The sequence below is a fragment of the Lipotes vexillifer genome, unplaced genomic scaffold, assembly GCF_000442215.2.
Source record: "Lipotes vexillifer unplaced genomic scaffold, Lipotes_vexillifer_v1.1 scaffold90, whole genome shotgun sequence".
In the NCBI taxonomy this organism is placed as follows: domain Eukaryota; kingdom Metazoa; phylum Chordata; class Mammalia; order Artiodactyla; family Lipotidae; genus Lipotes; species Lipotes vexillifer.
Genome location: NW_006782310.1, coordinates 3,388,186 through 3,407,117, shown reverse-complemented (window position 1 = coordinate 3,407,117; position 18,932 = coordinate 3,388,186). Strand labels below are relative to the sequence as shown.

The 18,932-nt window shown below is 39.2% G+C and overlaps 1 protein-coding gene across 4 annotated transcripts in view; it reads right to left on the bottom strand.

Annotated features, from left to right (window-relative positions):
- The window catches only part of DTNA (dystrobrevin alpha), a 393,226-nt gene that overhangs the window by 373,203 nt on the left and 1,091 nt on the right, over positions 1-18,932 (bottom strand). The window lies entirely within an intron of this gene.

Sequence of the window (18,932 nt, the reverse complement as noted above, 5' to 3'; positions counted from 1 at the left end):
AACAAAATGAACCAAGCCAGTGAACCTACTGGCAACCTAAGTGGAAGAATCCATTTGGAATGGCTTAGAGCTGATCTCAGGGTAGAGGCAGATGGAGTAGGTTGAGCCAGCTGTTTGGGAGTATTTTTTTTTAATATATATAAATTTATTTATTTATTTATTCATTTATTTATTTATGGCTGAATTGGGTTTTCGTTGCTGCATGCAGGCGTTCTCTAGTTGCCGCGAGTGTGGGTTACTCTTCATTGCAGTGCACGGGCATCTCATTGCGGTGGCTTTTGTTGTGGAGCACGGGCTCTAGGCACGTGGGCTTCAGTAGTTGTGGCGCACAGGCTTAGTTGCTCCGCGGCATGTGGGATCTTCCTGGACCAGGAATTGAACCCGTGTCCCCTGCATTGGCAGGTGGATTCTTAACCACTGTGCCACCAGGGAAGTCCCTGTTTGGGAGTATTTTGAGAGAGAATTTAAAAAGGCATCAAGCAAGGGGAAGGGAGTCTGCTCCAATAGTAGAACTGTTAAACGAATACTCAAAAGCTTACAATTATACATTCCAGGATAATCAACCCATGAAACCACTGCCATGCTCCCAACCCCCACACAAGAATCCTCCTGCCAATGCAGGGGACACGGGTTCGAGCCCTGGTCCTGGAAGATCCCACATGCCACGGAGCAACTAAGCCTGTGCACCACAACTACTGAAGCCCGTGCGCCTAGAGCCCATGCTCTGCAACAAGAGAAGCCACCACAATGAGAAGCCCGTGCACCACAACGAATAGTAGCCCCTGCTAGCCGCAACTAGAGAAATCCCATGTGCAGCAATGAAGACCCAACGCAGCCCAAAATAAATAAAATAAGTAAATTAAAAAAAAAAAAGATTCTTAAAAATAAATAAATAAATTAGTCTCCTTCCTCTTTCCTATTTTCTTTCCAGAAAAAGACATAAGCGCAACGCATGAAATCCTGCAGTGAGGCCCAGGACCTGATGTCTGCTCCCTCTCTATTGCTACCTGGTCTTCTCTTTCACTGCACGTGAGTGTAGCGTCTAGGGAGGTCTGTTTATGTCTTCATTTCAGGGGTCTGAGGTGGGTTGCAGGCAGCAGCTGATGGGGATACCCACTTGTTCATGCTGTTGCTGATTTCTAACCCAAGGAAGCACCTGAGAGATCGTCACATAACTCAGGATAGCCTTCCTACTTCTTGGAACTTCAACGCATTTTCCCAAATGTCTCGTATTTCATACAACAAAGCAATTTTACCTTTCTTTATGTCATGTTGTTTCACTAATTGTTTTTCTTCTGAATTGCATCTCCCAAGTAGAAGTAAGCTCCCTGAGGACAAGGGAGTGGTGCTTCTCCAACTGCTCCAAGTGGCCCTGCCTTCCCACACACACTGGTGAATGGACACCTTCATCTTCCTCCAGTCCCGCCCTGAGTTACCTAAGCAGAGGAAACGTTACTTTGCAATAGGCTGATGGCTTCTCTCATGAGACCTTAGAGCAAATCATTCAGTTGCCAGCTCAGCATCTGGCAGAGCCCAGGTAACATTTCAGGTACTGCTAAAGAAAATGATGTTAGCAGTAAGATACTATTTTTGCATCTGAGATCTGCTATATATTCCTCCTAGTCTATCACTATGTAAAGACTGACATATTTTGACCATATAAAGGTTTTAATTTTGCAGCAATGTCAATTTCACTATCAGTGTATATTTGTGGTTAAGCTTTGTGTTTGTCTTCTGGGTCTGCATCCATCTTGATGAGTGTTTTCTGGGGTCATGGACATGGTGATTAGTATAATAGATCGAGCTCACAATACTACACACCCTGGCAGTTTTAAGAGATATGAAGTAAAGACTTCTGGAAAATAAACTGAGCTTCAAAAGCTATGTCTGTGTAAATGCATGATAATCTAAAACAGGGTGGCTGTTACTTTTATCACCAATTTTAAGCAACTTCTAAAACTTTCTATGAACTGTTAGATCCATCAAGTGAACCTCATTCACCATAGTCATCCTGATTATAATGATCACATCTTATGGGAAAAAAGGATCATTCTTCTATGAAGCCTTGCTAGTTTGTATCCCATAATGCAGTGTTTACTTCTCATCACAGTAGAAAATTTCTACTTTTTTCCATCAAATAAGCAAAAATGGATAAACCATAACCTTCAAGGTGCCAAACATGTTTATTTAAGCATTGTTCCTAGTCATCTCTCATATCGGAAAGAGTCATTTAAGCTAAAAAGAGTTAAAATAAAAGAGTTGTTTTGTTCTTGAAAGATGTCTGTTCAACGATATATGATGTTTTCTGGACCTACAGCCCTAAGGTTTTCCACTCTTAGCAGATTATGTACTTCTCACAAGTCCTTTTCAGTGAATGGTGACACCAACATCACTGTGGAGTTAGGGTTGCGCTCTGGCTTCAAATGGTCTTGAAGTATTAGCCCCAAGACCATACACGGCAGCTATGCAATTTGTCTGTTGGATTCACCAATGCAAGATGGAACAGTCATATGTGCTGAGGGGTTTTTGAGGTCTGCTGCTAGCCGCCATTTGCTTCATAGATGAGAGGGCCATTGCTTTTCCTGACTGAGAGAGTAAGGGTTACATTTCAATAGTAGCTGAGAATCTGATAGATAAACAGTTACTAGCAGATAAACTGGGGAAAACAGAAAGTCAGAAATATGATTTACGGGTGTGTATCTGCCACTTTGAGATGAATCTATACACTTAGAAATAATCCCATTTCTCACCTGGGGAGATGCTGAAGCATAAGTGAAAAACGCAAAGTATAACTTTTTTCAGAAATGATTGAGGAAGTTGTAATACCAGGGGTATCTAATATTTCTGTGCCATAATTCAACTCCATTGCCCAAATCCTAGAGCAAAGTCTGCCAAACACACAGCCTGGACTGATGGTACTTTGGGGCATAAAGGCTCAAGGGTGGTAGATGGCATTCTACCACCTCGTGGTAGGGGGACCTCGTGGGCAAGGAAACAAAACAGAGTGGTGATCAGGCATTCAACAGATGCAGAAACTCAGAACAGAGACACAGGGAAACCATAAGCTACATGGAAACCTCTCCCCCAAACAGGAAATATGTTTGAGTTGGTGCTAGTGAAAGTTCAAGCCAATTTCACTCATATTTTGTGAGACAGAGTTACCTCAGGATTTGGGGACATCCATGAGGCTGACATGTGCAAACTTGCCTATTATATTTAAATATGTCTTATTACTGTTTATTAATATGTATGATTACCTGTTTGTATATGGCTGTGATATGTCCTTAGAAAAAGAAAATTTGAGAGCAGAGCCTGATTGTGTGGCTCTTTCACTTAATTACAATTATAGAGAGATCAGATAAACAAACCACAAGGTCTGACCAAGGCATCACTCTTCACCCACCCAGTGGCTGCTCATCCTAATTACTCATGACTCGAAAGCATCCTTCCTATTCATACAAACAGTGGTTTGCACATTCCTTTCTTCTCCACCTTCTAGAAGCTATTCTGCCCCCACTTGATCAGTTACCTAGATGACAAGGCCCAGGCAACTCTAAAGTTGTCTGGTAGCTTCTTTCTTTGTTCACTAATAACTTAGTCATAGACCCTGAGAATTTCAGTTCTACCCCTTAAGCAAGTTATGTAAAGCATTGTTGAGAGGGATTAAATGAAATCATACACGTGAAATGTTTAAGAGAGTTCCTGACACCTCATAATTCTTCAGTGTTTCCACTACTTTTATTCAACTCATTTCCCTTAGTCTGACTCCAGATTCCAGGAGCCAACTTCTGATAATTTTTCTTTCTATGGAGATTCTTGCCTATAGGGCAAGAATGCCCTGATCATGCTGATCCTAGTGACAATAATTCTAAAAATGGCATCCTTATTTATAGCTCAGTCCTTATAAGCTTGCTTAATGTGACTATGCCCTTGAGAAAAAGATCTGGTTTCTGAATTCAATCTCTGGACTTTGATGAATTCATTGAAGTAATGCTTCTGTGTCAACACCAACCTCTGTCTTTCCTCCCAACGTCTACAGCTCATTTTCTGGTTGTTAACAGAGGCTGCATGTTAGAACACACCAGGCTGTTTAAATTACAACCTGGGGATGGGATCCATGCATTCTGATTTTTAAAAAGCTACCCTGGGTTGTAAGCACAGATCTGCACTAACCCCCATAATCAGTGTTAGCCTTGAAATCCTAGAGTCAGAAAGAGAGATTCTCTTTCAGTGGGTGTAGGATGGGGTTTAGGTACCTGTAGTTTTAATAAACACCCCAGCCAATTCTGATGCAGGTAGTCCTTGAACCATATTTTGAGACTGATTAAAAAAAATGAATGGCCAATTTCATAGCCCCATTGAGCCAGAGGGGCATGTAGAAGGCATGGCGAGTATGAATTATGGCAAAGGCAAGCTCTCCCACAGAATATCATAAGATACTGAATCCAAGTAAATAATGTGGAATGACTGATGCACCAGGGAGGAAGGAAACTAGAAAATATGGTCTTGCTACGGGCTTGGTGAGAGCTCGGAGAAGCACAAGCCAGGGACTCACATGTTTCTAGTTTCATAACTGATGAGTCTCCCTGATGACCTTTCAGCTCAGCTAGATGGGGGCTGGGGTATAGAGTGGGGGAAGAGAAGAGAAAATCAAAACAAAACAAACAAACAAAATGATGGCAAGAATAAACTGGTAGGAGAAAAAGGTAATTGGCATAGATTAGCGTCTGTTCACAAGCATACAGAAACATGAAGGCTAAGAAAGAAATGAAGCACCGATATCTGTCACCTTCTCCCCCCTTTATCACCAACTCAACCCTAAAATCAAAACCAAAAAATATTCCACATGCTCAACCTTGTGAAATCACAGGGCTATTTTTTCCCCTTAGACGATGGTGTCTGGGTGAAGTTGCATTATTTTGCCTTTGTAACCACTCCAGAGCAGATCGGTGTTTTTCTTCTTTGTCAATACGAGGATTCAAACTGTAGAAATACGAAGCAACTCTCAATCTCACGTCTAAAATATTAGAGGGGGCTTCCCTCCCTGGTGGCGCAGTGGTTGAGAGTCCGCCTGCCAATGCAGGGGACACGGGTTCGTGCCCCGGTCCGGGAAGATCCCACATGCCGCGGAGCAGCTGAGCCTGTGAGCCATGGCCGCTGAGCCTGCGCGTCCGGAGCCTGCGCTCCGCAACGGGAGAGGCCGCAACAGTGAGAGGCCCGAGTACCGCAAAAAAATAAAATATTAGAGGTATTTAGAAAATGAGAACATTTAATTTATAGTTGTTATGTCATATGCTCCTGGAAAATAAAGCATAAGAGGAAAAAGAATTCTTAAGCCAATAAAGGAAAAAAAAAGAAAATGAAAAAATGCACAAACAAGACTACATTGACATTGAGGAAGACAAAAAAGAACAGCTGGATGCTTTGAAATGTTTTCCTATATTGAAAATCTGATTCATAGTTTGACCAAATAATCAAAATCAACCTGACATATATCGCTTCCTAAAAGTCGTTTAGCAGCATTAGCAGAAATATTATTTTGTATGCATTCTCATGGTAAACATTACTTTGGCAGTGTTTAGGTTTAAAGGAAGAATCAGAATTTATCTGCATATGGAAAAAAAACCACGTGACATTTTATGTGTATAAATAGAAACTAACACTGTAGAGGAAAATCTGGAGTACCACCTGCAGAAGACACTTACCCTGCTGAATCCCCCTTTTCTTGCCCCCATTTATTGTGGAAGAACTATTTGCCTTCATATTTAAGCCTTACCTAAGCATTCTGGTGATGATATAACCACCACATTTAAAAATGCCAACCATTCCTCTAAGAAAGAAGACATCTGACTAGTACTGCCAGGGCTAGGGGCCTTTATTTATAAGGGATGAGTGTGTGAGAGAAAACATTTGCTCCACCATTTCAAAATACATTTTCAAAGAGGTGGTTCCTCCAACCTGCCCAAATGGTGTTATTTAACAAACACCGTATAATGAAGGTTTAGAAAAGTCTTCTCCCCAAAACACTGTCAAGGCACAGCCGTTTAAACATCCAAGCAGGATGAGTAAATGAGAAATATAATCATACGTAAGGCACAAAGGGAACAGAAGGGATGAAAAGCATAATACAACTGGCAGTGGGGAATATTGAAAGGATAACATAATATTTTTCCAGACCCAGAACGTGTCATTTGAAATCAAAAGCAGATAAACTGTTTATGAGCCATTTCCCTGATTTACTCAAGAACAAGGCACCTTTAAAAAACCATGTCGAGTAAAAGGTATGTGGACCTGAAATTTGTGATTTATAGAAACTAAAAAATTCCATTAAAAAATTACATATAGTAAAATGTGGTAACTGATCAAAAATCTAAAATATCTGTCACCCAAAGTGACGGATACTAAGTAAACTCAAAACTATTATGTTCTCTAAGTTTAGTGAATTGCTAATTGAAATAATTTAAAAAAAAATACCATCCTTAAAATAAACTAAAACTGAACCGTATTTAGGACTAGAAGCCACAGACTACTTCTCAAATCTGCATCTATCTGTATTTTATTACAATCATAAAACATATTTTTTCATCTTTTAACCGTTTACTTCTGAACTGATTTTGTCTTACCCCATCCTGGGCTTTGTAACTGCAGCCCAATTAGAAAATATATATTTAGGAATGTAGCTTCTCTTTCTTCAGGACAGCCTTGGAGCCAAGATTCCTTTAATCTCACATGACTCCAGAGAAAAATGCCAGCATGCAACAGACAGTGAATCCCCCATGGTAGAGCTGGTGTGGTAATGACAATGATGAGTCTGGACATCTGCATATGCATCTGTCTCTAACAATATTGTGTGACAAGATCTCCTAAAATGAATCTTCAAGTGATGCAAAGACGCCCCCCACCCTCGCCTCCAAATATCCTCATGCCTGGTGTCAGCCCTAGAAAACATGAAAACAGCTAGAAAAACCCATTAATGTACGACTTGGCAGCTATGAGGAACAAAGGCAGGGAAGTGTAGGCGTGGCTGTATTTTTTGGTCTCCACCACAGAATCAGACATGGAGCAGTTATGACTATTTGGGTTAAGGATACAAAACAATTGTGCAGATCATTAAGACAGCTTCAACTAAAGAGACCATTTGGGGTATAAATTTTAAATTTCTTTTCTATATTTCCTTGAAACATATTTATAATTAAAACATGCTGAATGTTAAATGTGATAAACAGATTTTCCAAAAACCTTAACTGATGAGTCAAGAATCATGAAAAGCATAAATTTAGTGTATCCTGCAATGGTTGAAGGGGCTGCTCTAGATATTTGGTTTCCAGCTGTAGACACATCAGAAGCACCTGGAGGGCTTGTTGCAAGAGATTGCTGGGCTCTATCCCCAGAGTGTCTTAGAAATTTGCATCCACAAAGAGTTCCAAGGTTGGGCTGATGCTGCCTGAGGACCACACTTTGAGAACCACTTTTCTAATATGATGAGAATTTCAGGGTTAACTACAATGTCATTAACTTGATTTGTCTTTGGGAAGAATTTCGCTAGACTGTTGTTCTTTGTGATTGCCTCGTTGTCAACTGTTATTTCTTAGCCCTGGCTCTTGTACTTAATCTCCTGAGTAGAGATCAAACAAGTTGACAAAATCAATATACTTATTTTTAATACATAATTTTACAGCAAAAGAAATTAACATGAATGCTTGCTGGTAGGTGCTCCTTAGAGATTAAACATAGATTTGGGGTTCACTATTTTCTTCCTAGCTTAGCCACGTTTTCCCACATGCTTTCTGGTTGAAAACTGCATTTCAGATGGATAATGTTCCTGGGAATGAAGGACACTTAGTGAGAATTCAGGAAGGGCTGGGATGGTGTAGTTCCAGCATCCTGCCAGAAAAGACAGTCTTATGAGAATGGGGGAAGTTTCCAACCTTGCTGCAGCCTGCAGTCATGGTTTCCCAGTAGAGGAAAAAGCCTTGGTTTGGAGGAATAAGAGTACCTCCATGTGATCCCTGAACCTTAGCACTGATGGAATGTTCTGTAATCCTATTTGCATCCTTGTCCAAGTAATCCCTCATCCCACTGATCTGTAAAGTGCTTATTATTCAGAGACAGATCAGTCGTAATCCCCTGAGATCCATCCTCTGGGAATCAATGTTGAGTGACATTTTTAAGTTTACACTTGCATAAAAACTGTGGAGTGGATGTCTGTGAAGATGGAGCAAAAGCACTTTTCCCTCTTCCTCTCACTACATATAACTCAAAACCCTGGACACTGCACATAAAATAAACATACAAAGACTCTGAAAGCGAGAAGGCAAACGAAGCGAGGAGACCTCAGGGCCCAAGGAAGGACAGGGTGGTGAGTTCCCTGGATTTTTGCATTGCTTCATATATACCAGACATGGATATAAAGAAACCGGAAACTCAGAAATGCCAAAAGGCACAGATAAAAAAATGGTAGGCCACCAGAAGTATGCTCTTTCAGCCAAAGGGCCAGGAAAGGAGCAGCATAAAAAAACAAAAAAACATTTAGACAGTAACTTCTCTACTCCAGCCATATGAGACAGAAAAACTGGGGTCCCACAATCTCCATGTCAACAAAGACTGAGTAGGGAGCCTAGACTTTCACCCTCACCAGGCTGTAACAAGGCACCCCAATTCCCCTCAACCCCATCAAGGTGATGTCACAAAAGGCAAAGTAGGGAGGTGGGACTTCCTTCTCACCAGGCAGTAATGGGACTCCCATCGCCCACCTCCACTAGGCTGTCAATGGGGACCATATGGGGAGCCTGAACTTCTACCCCCACCTGGTCGTACCAAGTCTCCCCTCGTCCTCTCTACTGGGTGGTGTCATGGGAGGCCTAGAAGAGAGTAAGGACTATCATCATGGCCCAGCAGTAATTAGACCACCTCCCTGTCCTCATGTTGTCAGGCGAGGGCACATGGGCAACAGAATGAGAGGTATCAGTGAAGACCCAGTGAGGAGCCTGAATTCATACCCTACCCCACACGAATCTGGAGCCCCGTCAGGTGACAGGGGAGACTGGGTAAGATGTCTACACTTCTACAACCACTGGTGATGAGGTGGCACCATTCCCATTTCGCTGGGGTGATGCTACTGGAAGCTAGCTAAAACAGAAGGTTAGGGACTTCCCTGACAGTCCAGTGGTTAAGCCTTTGCCTTCAAATGCAGGGGGTGTGGGTTCAATCCTTGGTCGGGGAGCTAAGATCCCACATGACTCACGGCCAAAAAACCAGAACATAAAACAGAAGCAATATTGTAACAAATTCACTAAAGACTTTAAAAATGGTCCACATCAAAAAAAATCTTTAAAAAATAAAATAAAATAAAACAGAAGGTTAAAATAAGATCCAGAGTCTTGTAACATAATAAGAAAACGGCCAGGTTTCAGTTGAAAATCATTCATCATACCAAGACCATGGAAATCAGAAACTGAGTGAAAAAAGACAATGATAGATGCCCATAACGAGATGACAGAAATGTTAGAATTATCTGACAAAGTTTTTAAAGCAGCTATAATAAAAAATACATCAATGAGAAATTATGAACATGCTTGAAACAAATGAAAAAGTAGAAAGTGTCAGCTAAGAAACAGAACATATAAGAAAGAACTAAGTGGAAATTTTAGAACTGAAAGAAATCAGTAACCAAATATAAAATTTAGTGGGTGTGATCAATAACAGAATGGAAATGATGGAGAAAGAATCTGATAGATAGGTATGGTAAGACAGAACAATTGGAATTACCCAGTCTGAACAACAGAGAAAACAGACCAAAACTAACAATAACAACAAAGCCTCAGAAACCTGTGGAAGCTCCTAGAGATTTTCAGGCTGGTCCTAATCCCTGGAAGCTGTGAATGTGACCTTATACGGCAAAAGGGATTTTGTAGATGTGATCAAATTAAAAATTTTGAGATAGGGATAATATCATGGACTATCTGGGTGGGACCTGAATGTAATCAAGTGTCCTTAAAAGAGGGAGGCAAAAAGAGATTTGACTATAGAAAGGAAGTAGGAGATTTGATTACAAAAGCAAGAGACTGGAGTGATGTGAAGAAGGGATTGTGAATCAAAGAATACTGGTGGCCCCCAGAAGCTAGAAAAGGCAAAGAAAGGTATTGTCCCCAGGAGCCGTCAGAAGGAACTAGTCCTTCCAACCCCTTGACTGTGGCCCAGTGAAACTGATTTTTGACTTATGGTCTCCACAACTGTAAGAGAATAAATGTGTGCTGTAAAACACCACATTTGTGGTAATTTGTTACAGCAGCCATAGGAAACTAATACACTATGGTACTGTAACAAAAGAGCTAACATTCATGTCTTAGAGACCTAGAAGGAGAGGAGAAAATGGACAGGGATCAAAAAGTACTCAAAGAAATAAAGGATGAATATTTCTCAAATTTTGACAAAAGACCTAAATCTACAGATTCGTGAACCTGAATGCCAAACAGAAAGCCCAAAGAAATACATGCGTCTAGTTAAGACTTAAATGTAAGACTTGAAACTATAAAACTCCTAGAAGAAAACATAGGGGAAAAACTTCATGACTTTGGTCTTGACAATGATTTCATGGATATGACACCAAAAGCATAGATAACAAAAGCAAAAATAAACAAGTGGGACTACATCAAACTAAAAGGTTTCTGCACACCAAAGGAAACAACAGAGTGAAAAGGCAATCTAAGGAATGGGAGAAAATATTTGCAAATTATATATCTCATAAGGGATTATGCTCCCAAATATATAAAGAATTCCCACAACTCCATAGTAAAAGTAATAACTCAATTTAAAAATGGGCTAAGGGGGGCTTCCCTGGTGGCGCAGTGGTTGAGAGTCCGCCTACCAATGCAGGGGACACGGGTTCGTGGCCCGGTCTGGGAAGATCCCACATGCCGCGGAGCGGCTGGGCCCGTGAGCCATGGCCGCTGAGCTTGCGCGTCTGGAGCCTGTGCTCCGCAACGGGAGAGGCCACAACAGTGAGAGGCCCACGTACTGCAAAAAAAAAAAAAAAAAAAAGGGCTAAGGGGGCTTCCCTGGTGGTGCAGTGGTTGGGAATCTGCCCTCCAATGCAGGGGACATGGGTTCGAGCCCTGGTCTGGGAAGATCCCACATGCCGTGGAGCAACCAAACCCACGCGCCACAACCACTGAAGTCCACGCACCCAGAGCCCGTGCTCTGCAACAAGAGAAGCCACCGCAATGAGAATCCTGCGTACCACAACGAAGAGTAGCCCCCGCTCACCGCAGCTAGACACATGTGTAGTCAAATTTACGAAAACTAAAAACAAACAAAAATCTTTAAAAGAGCAAGAGAGAAATGACGCTTCATCTATAGGAGAAAACCAGTTAGAATGACAGAAGATTTCTCATCAGAAAACAGGGAGGCCATAAGGAAGTGGCACAACATACTGAAGTGCTGAAAGAAAAGAACTGTCAACCCAGAATCCTATATCCAGTTAAAACATCCTTCAGGAATGAAGGAGAAATAAAGACATTCTTAGATGAAGGAAAACAAAGATATATTGCCACCAGGAGACCTGTCTGCTCTACAAGAATGGCTAGAGGAAGTTCTCGAAACAAGAAGGAAGCAATAAAAGAAAGAATGTTGCAATATCAAGAAAGGAGAAAGAATACGGTAACAATTTACATTCCCACCAACAGTGCAAGAGGGTTCCCTTTTCTTGCACTGTTGGTGGGAATGTAAACTGATACAGCCACTGTGGAGAACAGTATGGAGGTTCCTTAAAAAACTACAAATAGAACTACCATATGACCCAGCAATCCCACTACTGGGCATATACCCTGAGAAAACCATAATCCAAAAAGAGTCATGTACCAAAATGTTCATTGCAGCTCTATTTACAATAGCCAGGAGATGGAAACAACCTAAGTGTCCATCATCGGATGAATGGATAAAGAAGATGTGGCACATATATACGATGGAATATTACTCAGCCATAAAAAGAAATGAAATTGAGCTATTTGTAGATGGATAGACCTAGAGTCTGTCATACAGAGTGAAGTAAGTCAGAGAGAGAGAGACAAATACCGTATGCTAACCCATATATATGGAATTTAAGAAAAATAAGTGTCATGAAGAACCTATGGGTAAGACAGGAGTAAAGACACAGACCTACTAGAGAATGGACTTGAGGATATGGGGAGGGGGAAGGGTAAGCTGTGACAAAGTGAGAGAGTGGCATGGACATATATACACTACCAAACGTAAGGTACATAGCTAGTGGGAAGCGGCTGCATAGCACAGGGAGATCAGCTCAGTGCTTTGTGACCGCCTGGAGGGGTGGGATAGGGAGGGTGGGAGGGAGGGAGACACAAGAGGGAAGAGATATGTGTGTGTGTGTATATATATATATATATAAAGAATACGGTAAGTAAAAATATCGATAAATACAATGAATTTTTTCTTGTTCCTCTTGAGCTTTCTGACTTATATTTGACAGTTGAAACAAAAATTATAACACTTTCTGATGTATGTAGAGGAAATATTTAAGACAATTATACTACAAATGTTAGAGGAGAAAGGTACATAAGGAAAGGTAAGGTTTCTATGCTTCACTATAATTGATAAAATGACAACAGTGACAGGTAGTGATAAATTATATGTAAATGATGTACATGATGTAATACTCAGAGCAACCACTAAAAAATCTATATGAATAGATACATTTAAAAACACTATAGATAAATAAAAATTGAATTTTATATATGCTCAAGTAACTGACAGGAAGGCAGGGAAAAAAACTCAGAGAAACTAAAAAACAAAAACAGAGGGAAAAAAAAGCCAAACAATAAAATGGCAGACATACATAGCCTTAATATATCAATAATTACAGTAAATGTAAATGGTGAAAATATACAAATTAAAAGACAGAGATCTGCAGAGTGGATTCAAATATGTAACTCACCTACATTTTATGAACAAGGAGTTCAAATCAACTATAATAATATAGGCAGGCTGAAAGTAAAAGGACAGAAAAAGAAATATCATGCAAACATCAATCAAAGAGAAAAAGGAATGTCTGTATTATTATCAGATACAGTAGACTTTGAGCAAATAAAATTACCATATATAAAGAGGAATATTATGCAATGATAAAATAATCAATACACCAATAAGACATAGCAATCCTAAATATTTATATACACACCAAACAACAGAGCTGCAAGATACATAAAGTCAAACTGACAGAAGTGAAATGAGAAATAGACAAATCCACAATTATAATTGGAAAGTTCACAACTAGACAGAAAATTGGTAAAGACATACAAAATTTCATCAGCTCCATCAACCAACAGGATCTAATGAGCATTTATAAGACACTCTACCCCAAAACATCAAAATACACAATCTTTTCAAGATTGTTTCCATGAAACATACGTCAAGATAGACATTTTGGGCCATAACATAAACCTCAACAAATTTTATAAAAACTGAAATCATATGGAGTGTGTTCTCTGACCAAAATGGAGAAAGATAACATAGGAAATAAAGTTCTCTGACCAAAATAAGAGAAAGATGACAGAAAAATCTCCAAACATTTGGAAATTAAATGCCACCCTTCTAAATAACTCCATGGGTCAAAGAGGAAATCTAAGGAGAAATTTTTAAAAATCATACTTGAACTGAATAAAAATGAAAACACAACATATCAAAATGTATGGGACACAGCAACGGCAGTGCTTCAGGGAAATTTATAGCACTACAAACATGGATTGGATATATTCTAACTTTTCAGATTATGTTTGTCAATGTAAAATAATCATACAATATGATTTATATGCTTATCTGTATTATTTTTTACAATAATATATGATACCACATATGACACTTTCATTCATGTTGCTGCAGGTGACAAATGAAGATACACACATAGCTGTTCAGTTTTCTGTGCCATGTTGCTACTATCAAATCTGTTCAGAAAACATAGCTGTGTTGCAGGTCTTGGCACTGTTCTTGGCTTGTGCTTGCTGTCAAAAAGGCAATCTTCTTCTTACTCAAAATAAACCAGAGCTTCATCATCATTCCTAGATCCAACCCCCACTGACAAAAAGGGATATCACCAATTTTACAAGTTTAGCCCCTACTCTCTCTGCTGGTAGTTTTATGCAGGGATTACCTTCCTAGGCTGAAGTTCTAAAACACAGTTGTTACATTAATAAGTCATTTTTATGTGATAAAACTATTGAAGGGAACTGGCTAATTTCATGTGGTAATAATTAGGTCTGTTCACTAATATTGCAGTTTACTTCCATCTGGGCATATGATAGAATGGCACTCCTCTTTCATCTTCAAATTAGGAGTGGCCTTATGACTTGATTTGGCCAATAAAATATGAGTAGAAGTTCCAGGTGCTGCTTCTGATAGAAGACTTTTAAGAACCTGTGGGTGATTCACCATGTTCCCATGTGTTTGATGAATGAATTATGAGGATCCCGTAGATGACAGGGGCTTTATGAGCCTGGGTCCCCGAGTGAGGAAGATGTAAAATAAGAGTCTTTTATTGACCAACTTGGGCACAAAGCATTAGCAAGAAATAAACCTATATTCATTTCAGGACCTGAGATTTTAGAGTTGTTTGCTATGACTGCATAACCTAAACTATTATAACTGACTAATATATTTTGTATTTACATTAAACACACAAAAGTCTTTGCAATAGGACACTGCTTTATGGCATCAACCTGTAAACTATAGTTAATGAATTATTCATTGGTGTACTTGATGGAATTTTCCACTCTGATAATATACACACACACACACACACACACAAAGTCAAATCAAGCCTTGAGTCCCTTTCCTTATGGTATAAACTGGAACAATAGTTTACTAGCTACTCCATGATGCTTTGTATTTTGGGGAGCATACAGTGAAATAATGTATCACATTCTTCAGGGATACATGAGTCACTGAAAATGTATGCGCTGCCTAGAACATTTCCAACAGCTTCAAAGAAGAGAGTCAGGTATTTGTATATGTGCACTCTATATAAATTGTGATTCATGGTTAATATTAACATTAATCATATCAACTGCATATTACCCATCATTTTCAGGGAGAAATAACATTGATTAATGTTTTCAAACACTGTGCATAGATCTTCACACGCATCAGCACACCTAACCAATTAGTACTTCACTTTGCTAATCGCATGTGCCATGTGTTCTAGGTTAACATTATTTGGATAATATTTAAGTTTTTTTATCGTAACAATTACTATGGGTCATGCCAAAAGTTTCCAGTGTAAAGATTAACAGAGACTTTTTAATTTTACCAAGATAATTCAACAGGTGTTTTTATGTTATACTTTATATCCTCTTTGCAGTGTACAGTACTCTAGACAAAGATATTGAGGGTAGATGAAACAGGTGACTTTAAATTCTTAAGTTTATTAATGGTCATAGAATTTCCAGCTGTTAAAGATATTTCCCTAATTATTTGAAATGCTATAGTATATATTCTTGATGTTAAAAATTTCAAGTTTCAAATGGTCCTCAAGTTACTATTTTTGAATTCAAAAAATATATAACATATAATGAGAAATTCCCCATAATCCAGCAGTCACCAGGCTTTGTCTAGGCATTTATATACCTGTTCTTGCTTTATATATTTTACATGTAAAATATGGGACAAAAAGCATTTATATAAAGGCAGTTACAAGTTTTTCCACTGGTTTTTACTGAGGGAGAAGTAACCAAAAGATCAAATTAGGTGTTATGATTTTTAACAATGATGGGAACTTAATGCATCAGTAAAATTATAAACCAGACTACAATTATTAGTCTAATTATGACTAGTACTAACTACGTCTGTAGTTAACAGTATGGATTACAGAATCAATACTCGAATCAGAATCGCTACCTATGTGACAGTGGTCATGATTACTGTTCTCCTTGTGTCTCAGTTTCCTCCGCCATAAAATGGGGATAATGGTAATATAGGAAGCCTTCATTTGGCTCTTGTGAAGAATACCTAAGTATATAGAGCTGTAGAATGATGTCCAGCACACAGTAAGTCAATAAATTTAGTTATTATTATTGTTTGCTTTAAATTATTAATACACATTTCCCCAGCGTGTTCAACACTTAATTCACCTCCCTCACTTTGGTGCCTCTTCTCTTCCTACGGACATTTCAGGGAATCTTATGCATGTGTGATGAATCGATGATGTTTCTATTTTGAGACATTCTGCCACTTTAACAACAACCAAACACACACACACACACACACACACACACACACACACACACACACACCTGCTTTTTAAAATTTGAAAGTAGTTGTTAGGGCAAAGAAAGAAAATGACTATATTTCATTAAATAACTTCAAAAATCGGATAATAACCAGATACGGGTAGCACATGCTCTACATGCTATAAAAAGTATTGATAGAAGTTTTGTAATCCTTCCCATGTCCTTAGGTGGATGATGAGGTGAAACAGTACATCAGCTGGTGAATAGAGAAGTGCAGAGATAACCAGAGTGAGATTATAAGTCTCTGATTCAGAAAACATTGATGAAAGCATTTAAGAAGACCACCTGACTTAAACACCTCCTCACACGTCATGCCTCTGTAAAGATGTGACTTCTAGGGCATCCTGTTCCAACTTCCATGTCTGGCCCAGAATCATTTATTACACATTCTTACAGAAATCCTCCTTTCAGAGCTCACGGCAATTTGTAAATAAACATTTATTTGTATAATCACTGTATTGAAGTCTGGCCCCTGTGGCAGGGTGCACTCATCTTTCTGCTCACCAGTGATCCCCAGTTCTTTGCCCAGCACTGGAGGCGAAGGGCCTCTCAAGAAACAGAGACAGCACAACTCTCCCAAAACTAGAGGTAGGGGACTGGAAAGGAAAAAGTCATGTCAAATCCCCCAGGTGAGATAAAAGTAGCGAGAGAATGCTTTTTCTAAAATAAGTAAGAGAAACTAGAAAACTGGAACAGGTGAGTCAGTTCAGAAAGGATATATGTATGTGCCATAGGATTTATGCCTTAATAACCATCAACGTTTTATATAGACTTGGAAAATTCAAATTCACTTTCAATAACAAAAACGATTGTGCCTGAAGGCATGCAACTTTCCTGACTACAGCACTGTGCTCTAACACCCCCAAAGAAAGATGGAGCCCTAATTTGGCGTGTGGAAGAGTTTAACCACTGAAGATAATTATTTTCATGTCCAAAGATCACACTTCCATATAGTTCAGTTGGATTGTATTCTCTTTTCACATATAATGTGGAATAAGTGAGCATTTGAAGTATGTACACTGAATTTAATTAAACTGAAAGACAAGACTTAAGGAGACCTATGAATGTCAAAATAATTTTGAAACATTATGTGAAGCAGAAATTAAATTTACTTGAAAAAACAACAGATGAAGACCTAAGAGAGACATCTGTCCAATAAAATGAATATTATGAGTTCCATGATAAGTTCAAATGAGATGTAATTCTCTAAATATGTGCAGTTGGACTTTACCCCACTGAGACCTTTCTTCACATCATGGTTCATTTAAAACAAGTGGATATTTTTACAGTATTTCAGCTTAGAACTAATGAGAAAATGTGATTTCAGTCTTCATTGCTATGCAACTTTGCCTAAAGTACGTACAATTGGTGAAAAGGCATGACATATACAAACACTCGCAATATAGCTTGCTTTTAATCACCGAGAGTTGAAAGAGAATTGCATAATTCTTCTTTTAAAACTGCCTAAGCTCTTGTCAGTGTGATTGAATTAAAGATGATTAAACTCGCTCAAAATTTCTGCAAGATGGTGTTTGGAAGAAAATGATGGCCCTGCTTTGAGCAAAGAACAGACTAATACCTTACGAAGTTTAAAATTAAGTGCAAATATAGAGATTCAGCTGCCTGCTTTACAATTTACTTTGCTGATAAATCTTAACTGCTGAAAATCTTAACTTTGCTGATAAATACTACTTTCATCTATAATTGTTGTAGGAAACGGTCAATTGTGGCAAAAGGAAATGACTCAAAGGATACTTGCCGTAATTATAGTAATAGAAATTATAGTATTAGAAAAAGTGTTAATTGTCCCAAAGGTGCAGCACATAGTTAAGAGGTTCATCTTGGTAGAGACGTGGTCAATATATCAAATATAGAAGACTTTAGGTCTTATTTTTATGAAAAAAAAATATGTTGGTTTAGAGTACATCAAAAGCTCAACTAGGCTCTAATATTTAAAACTGTACGACCTTGGGTAAATTACTTCACCTCTCTGTGTCTGGATTTCCTCATCTGTAAAAGGTGGACAGTATTATTACCTACCCCTTATGGTGGTGTTAGAATTAAGTGAGTGACTAAAGCTAAGGTTCATACAACTGTGCCTGGAGGGCTGTTTTTTCCTAAAGTTTCTACCTTTGGAATAAGCAAAATAAGTCCTTTTTGTAAAAGAAATTAATAATTAGGTATACGTCAACAATGTAGGTTACTGATATGTTTGAAAGGAAACACAAGACACATTAAACACCAAGCGATCACAACAGATAAACTTGAACAGAAACATCAACTCAAAAGACCCTTTTTTAGAGCAACAATGAACCTAATGGCGGTGAACTTCACTGCCAGAGTACATCCAATATCCCTCACCCCTACTCAAGTTCTACACTTACCTTCTCAAAACCATACCCCAAGCTCGCCAGAGGAAAGTTTTACTACCAAGTCCCGGGCATGGTACCCCTGAGCCCAGCCCCGCCATCCCTCTCCTCTCCTTGGCTTTGGTCTTCTGATAGACACCTCGCCACCTCCCACTCCGGTACCAGAACGGACCTCGCTTCCGCCCTCTGTTAGAGGAAAACTCCAGAGTGGGCAACAGGCTATAAAAGCCGGAGACACTCACCGTCCGCGCCGACCGCCCCCCCGCCC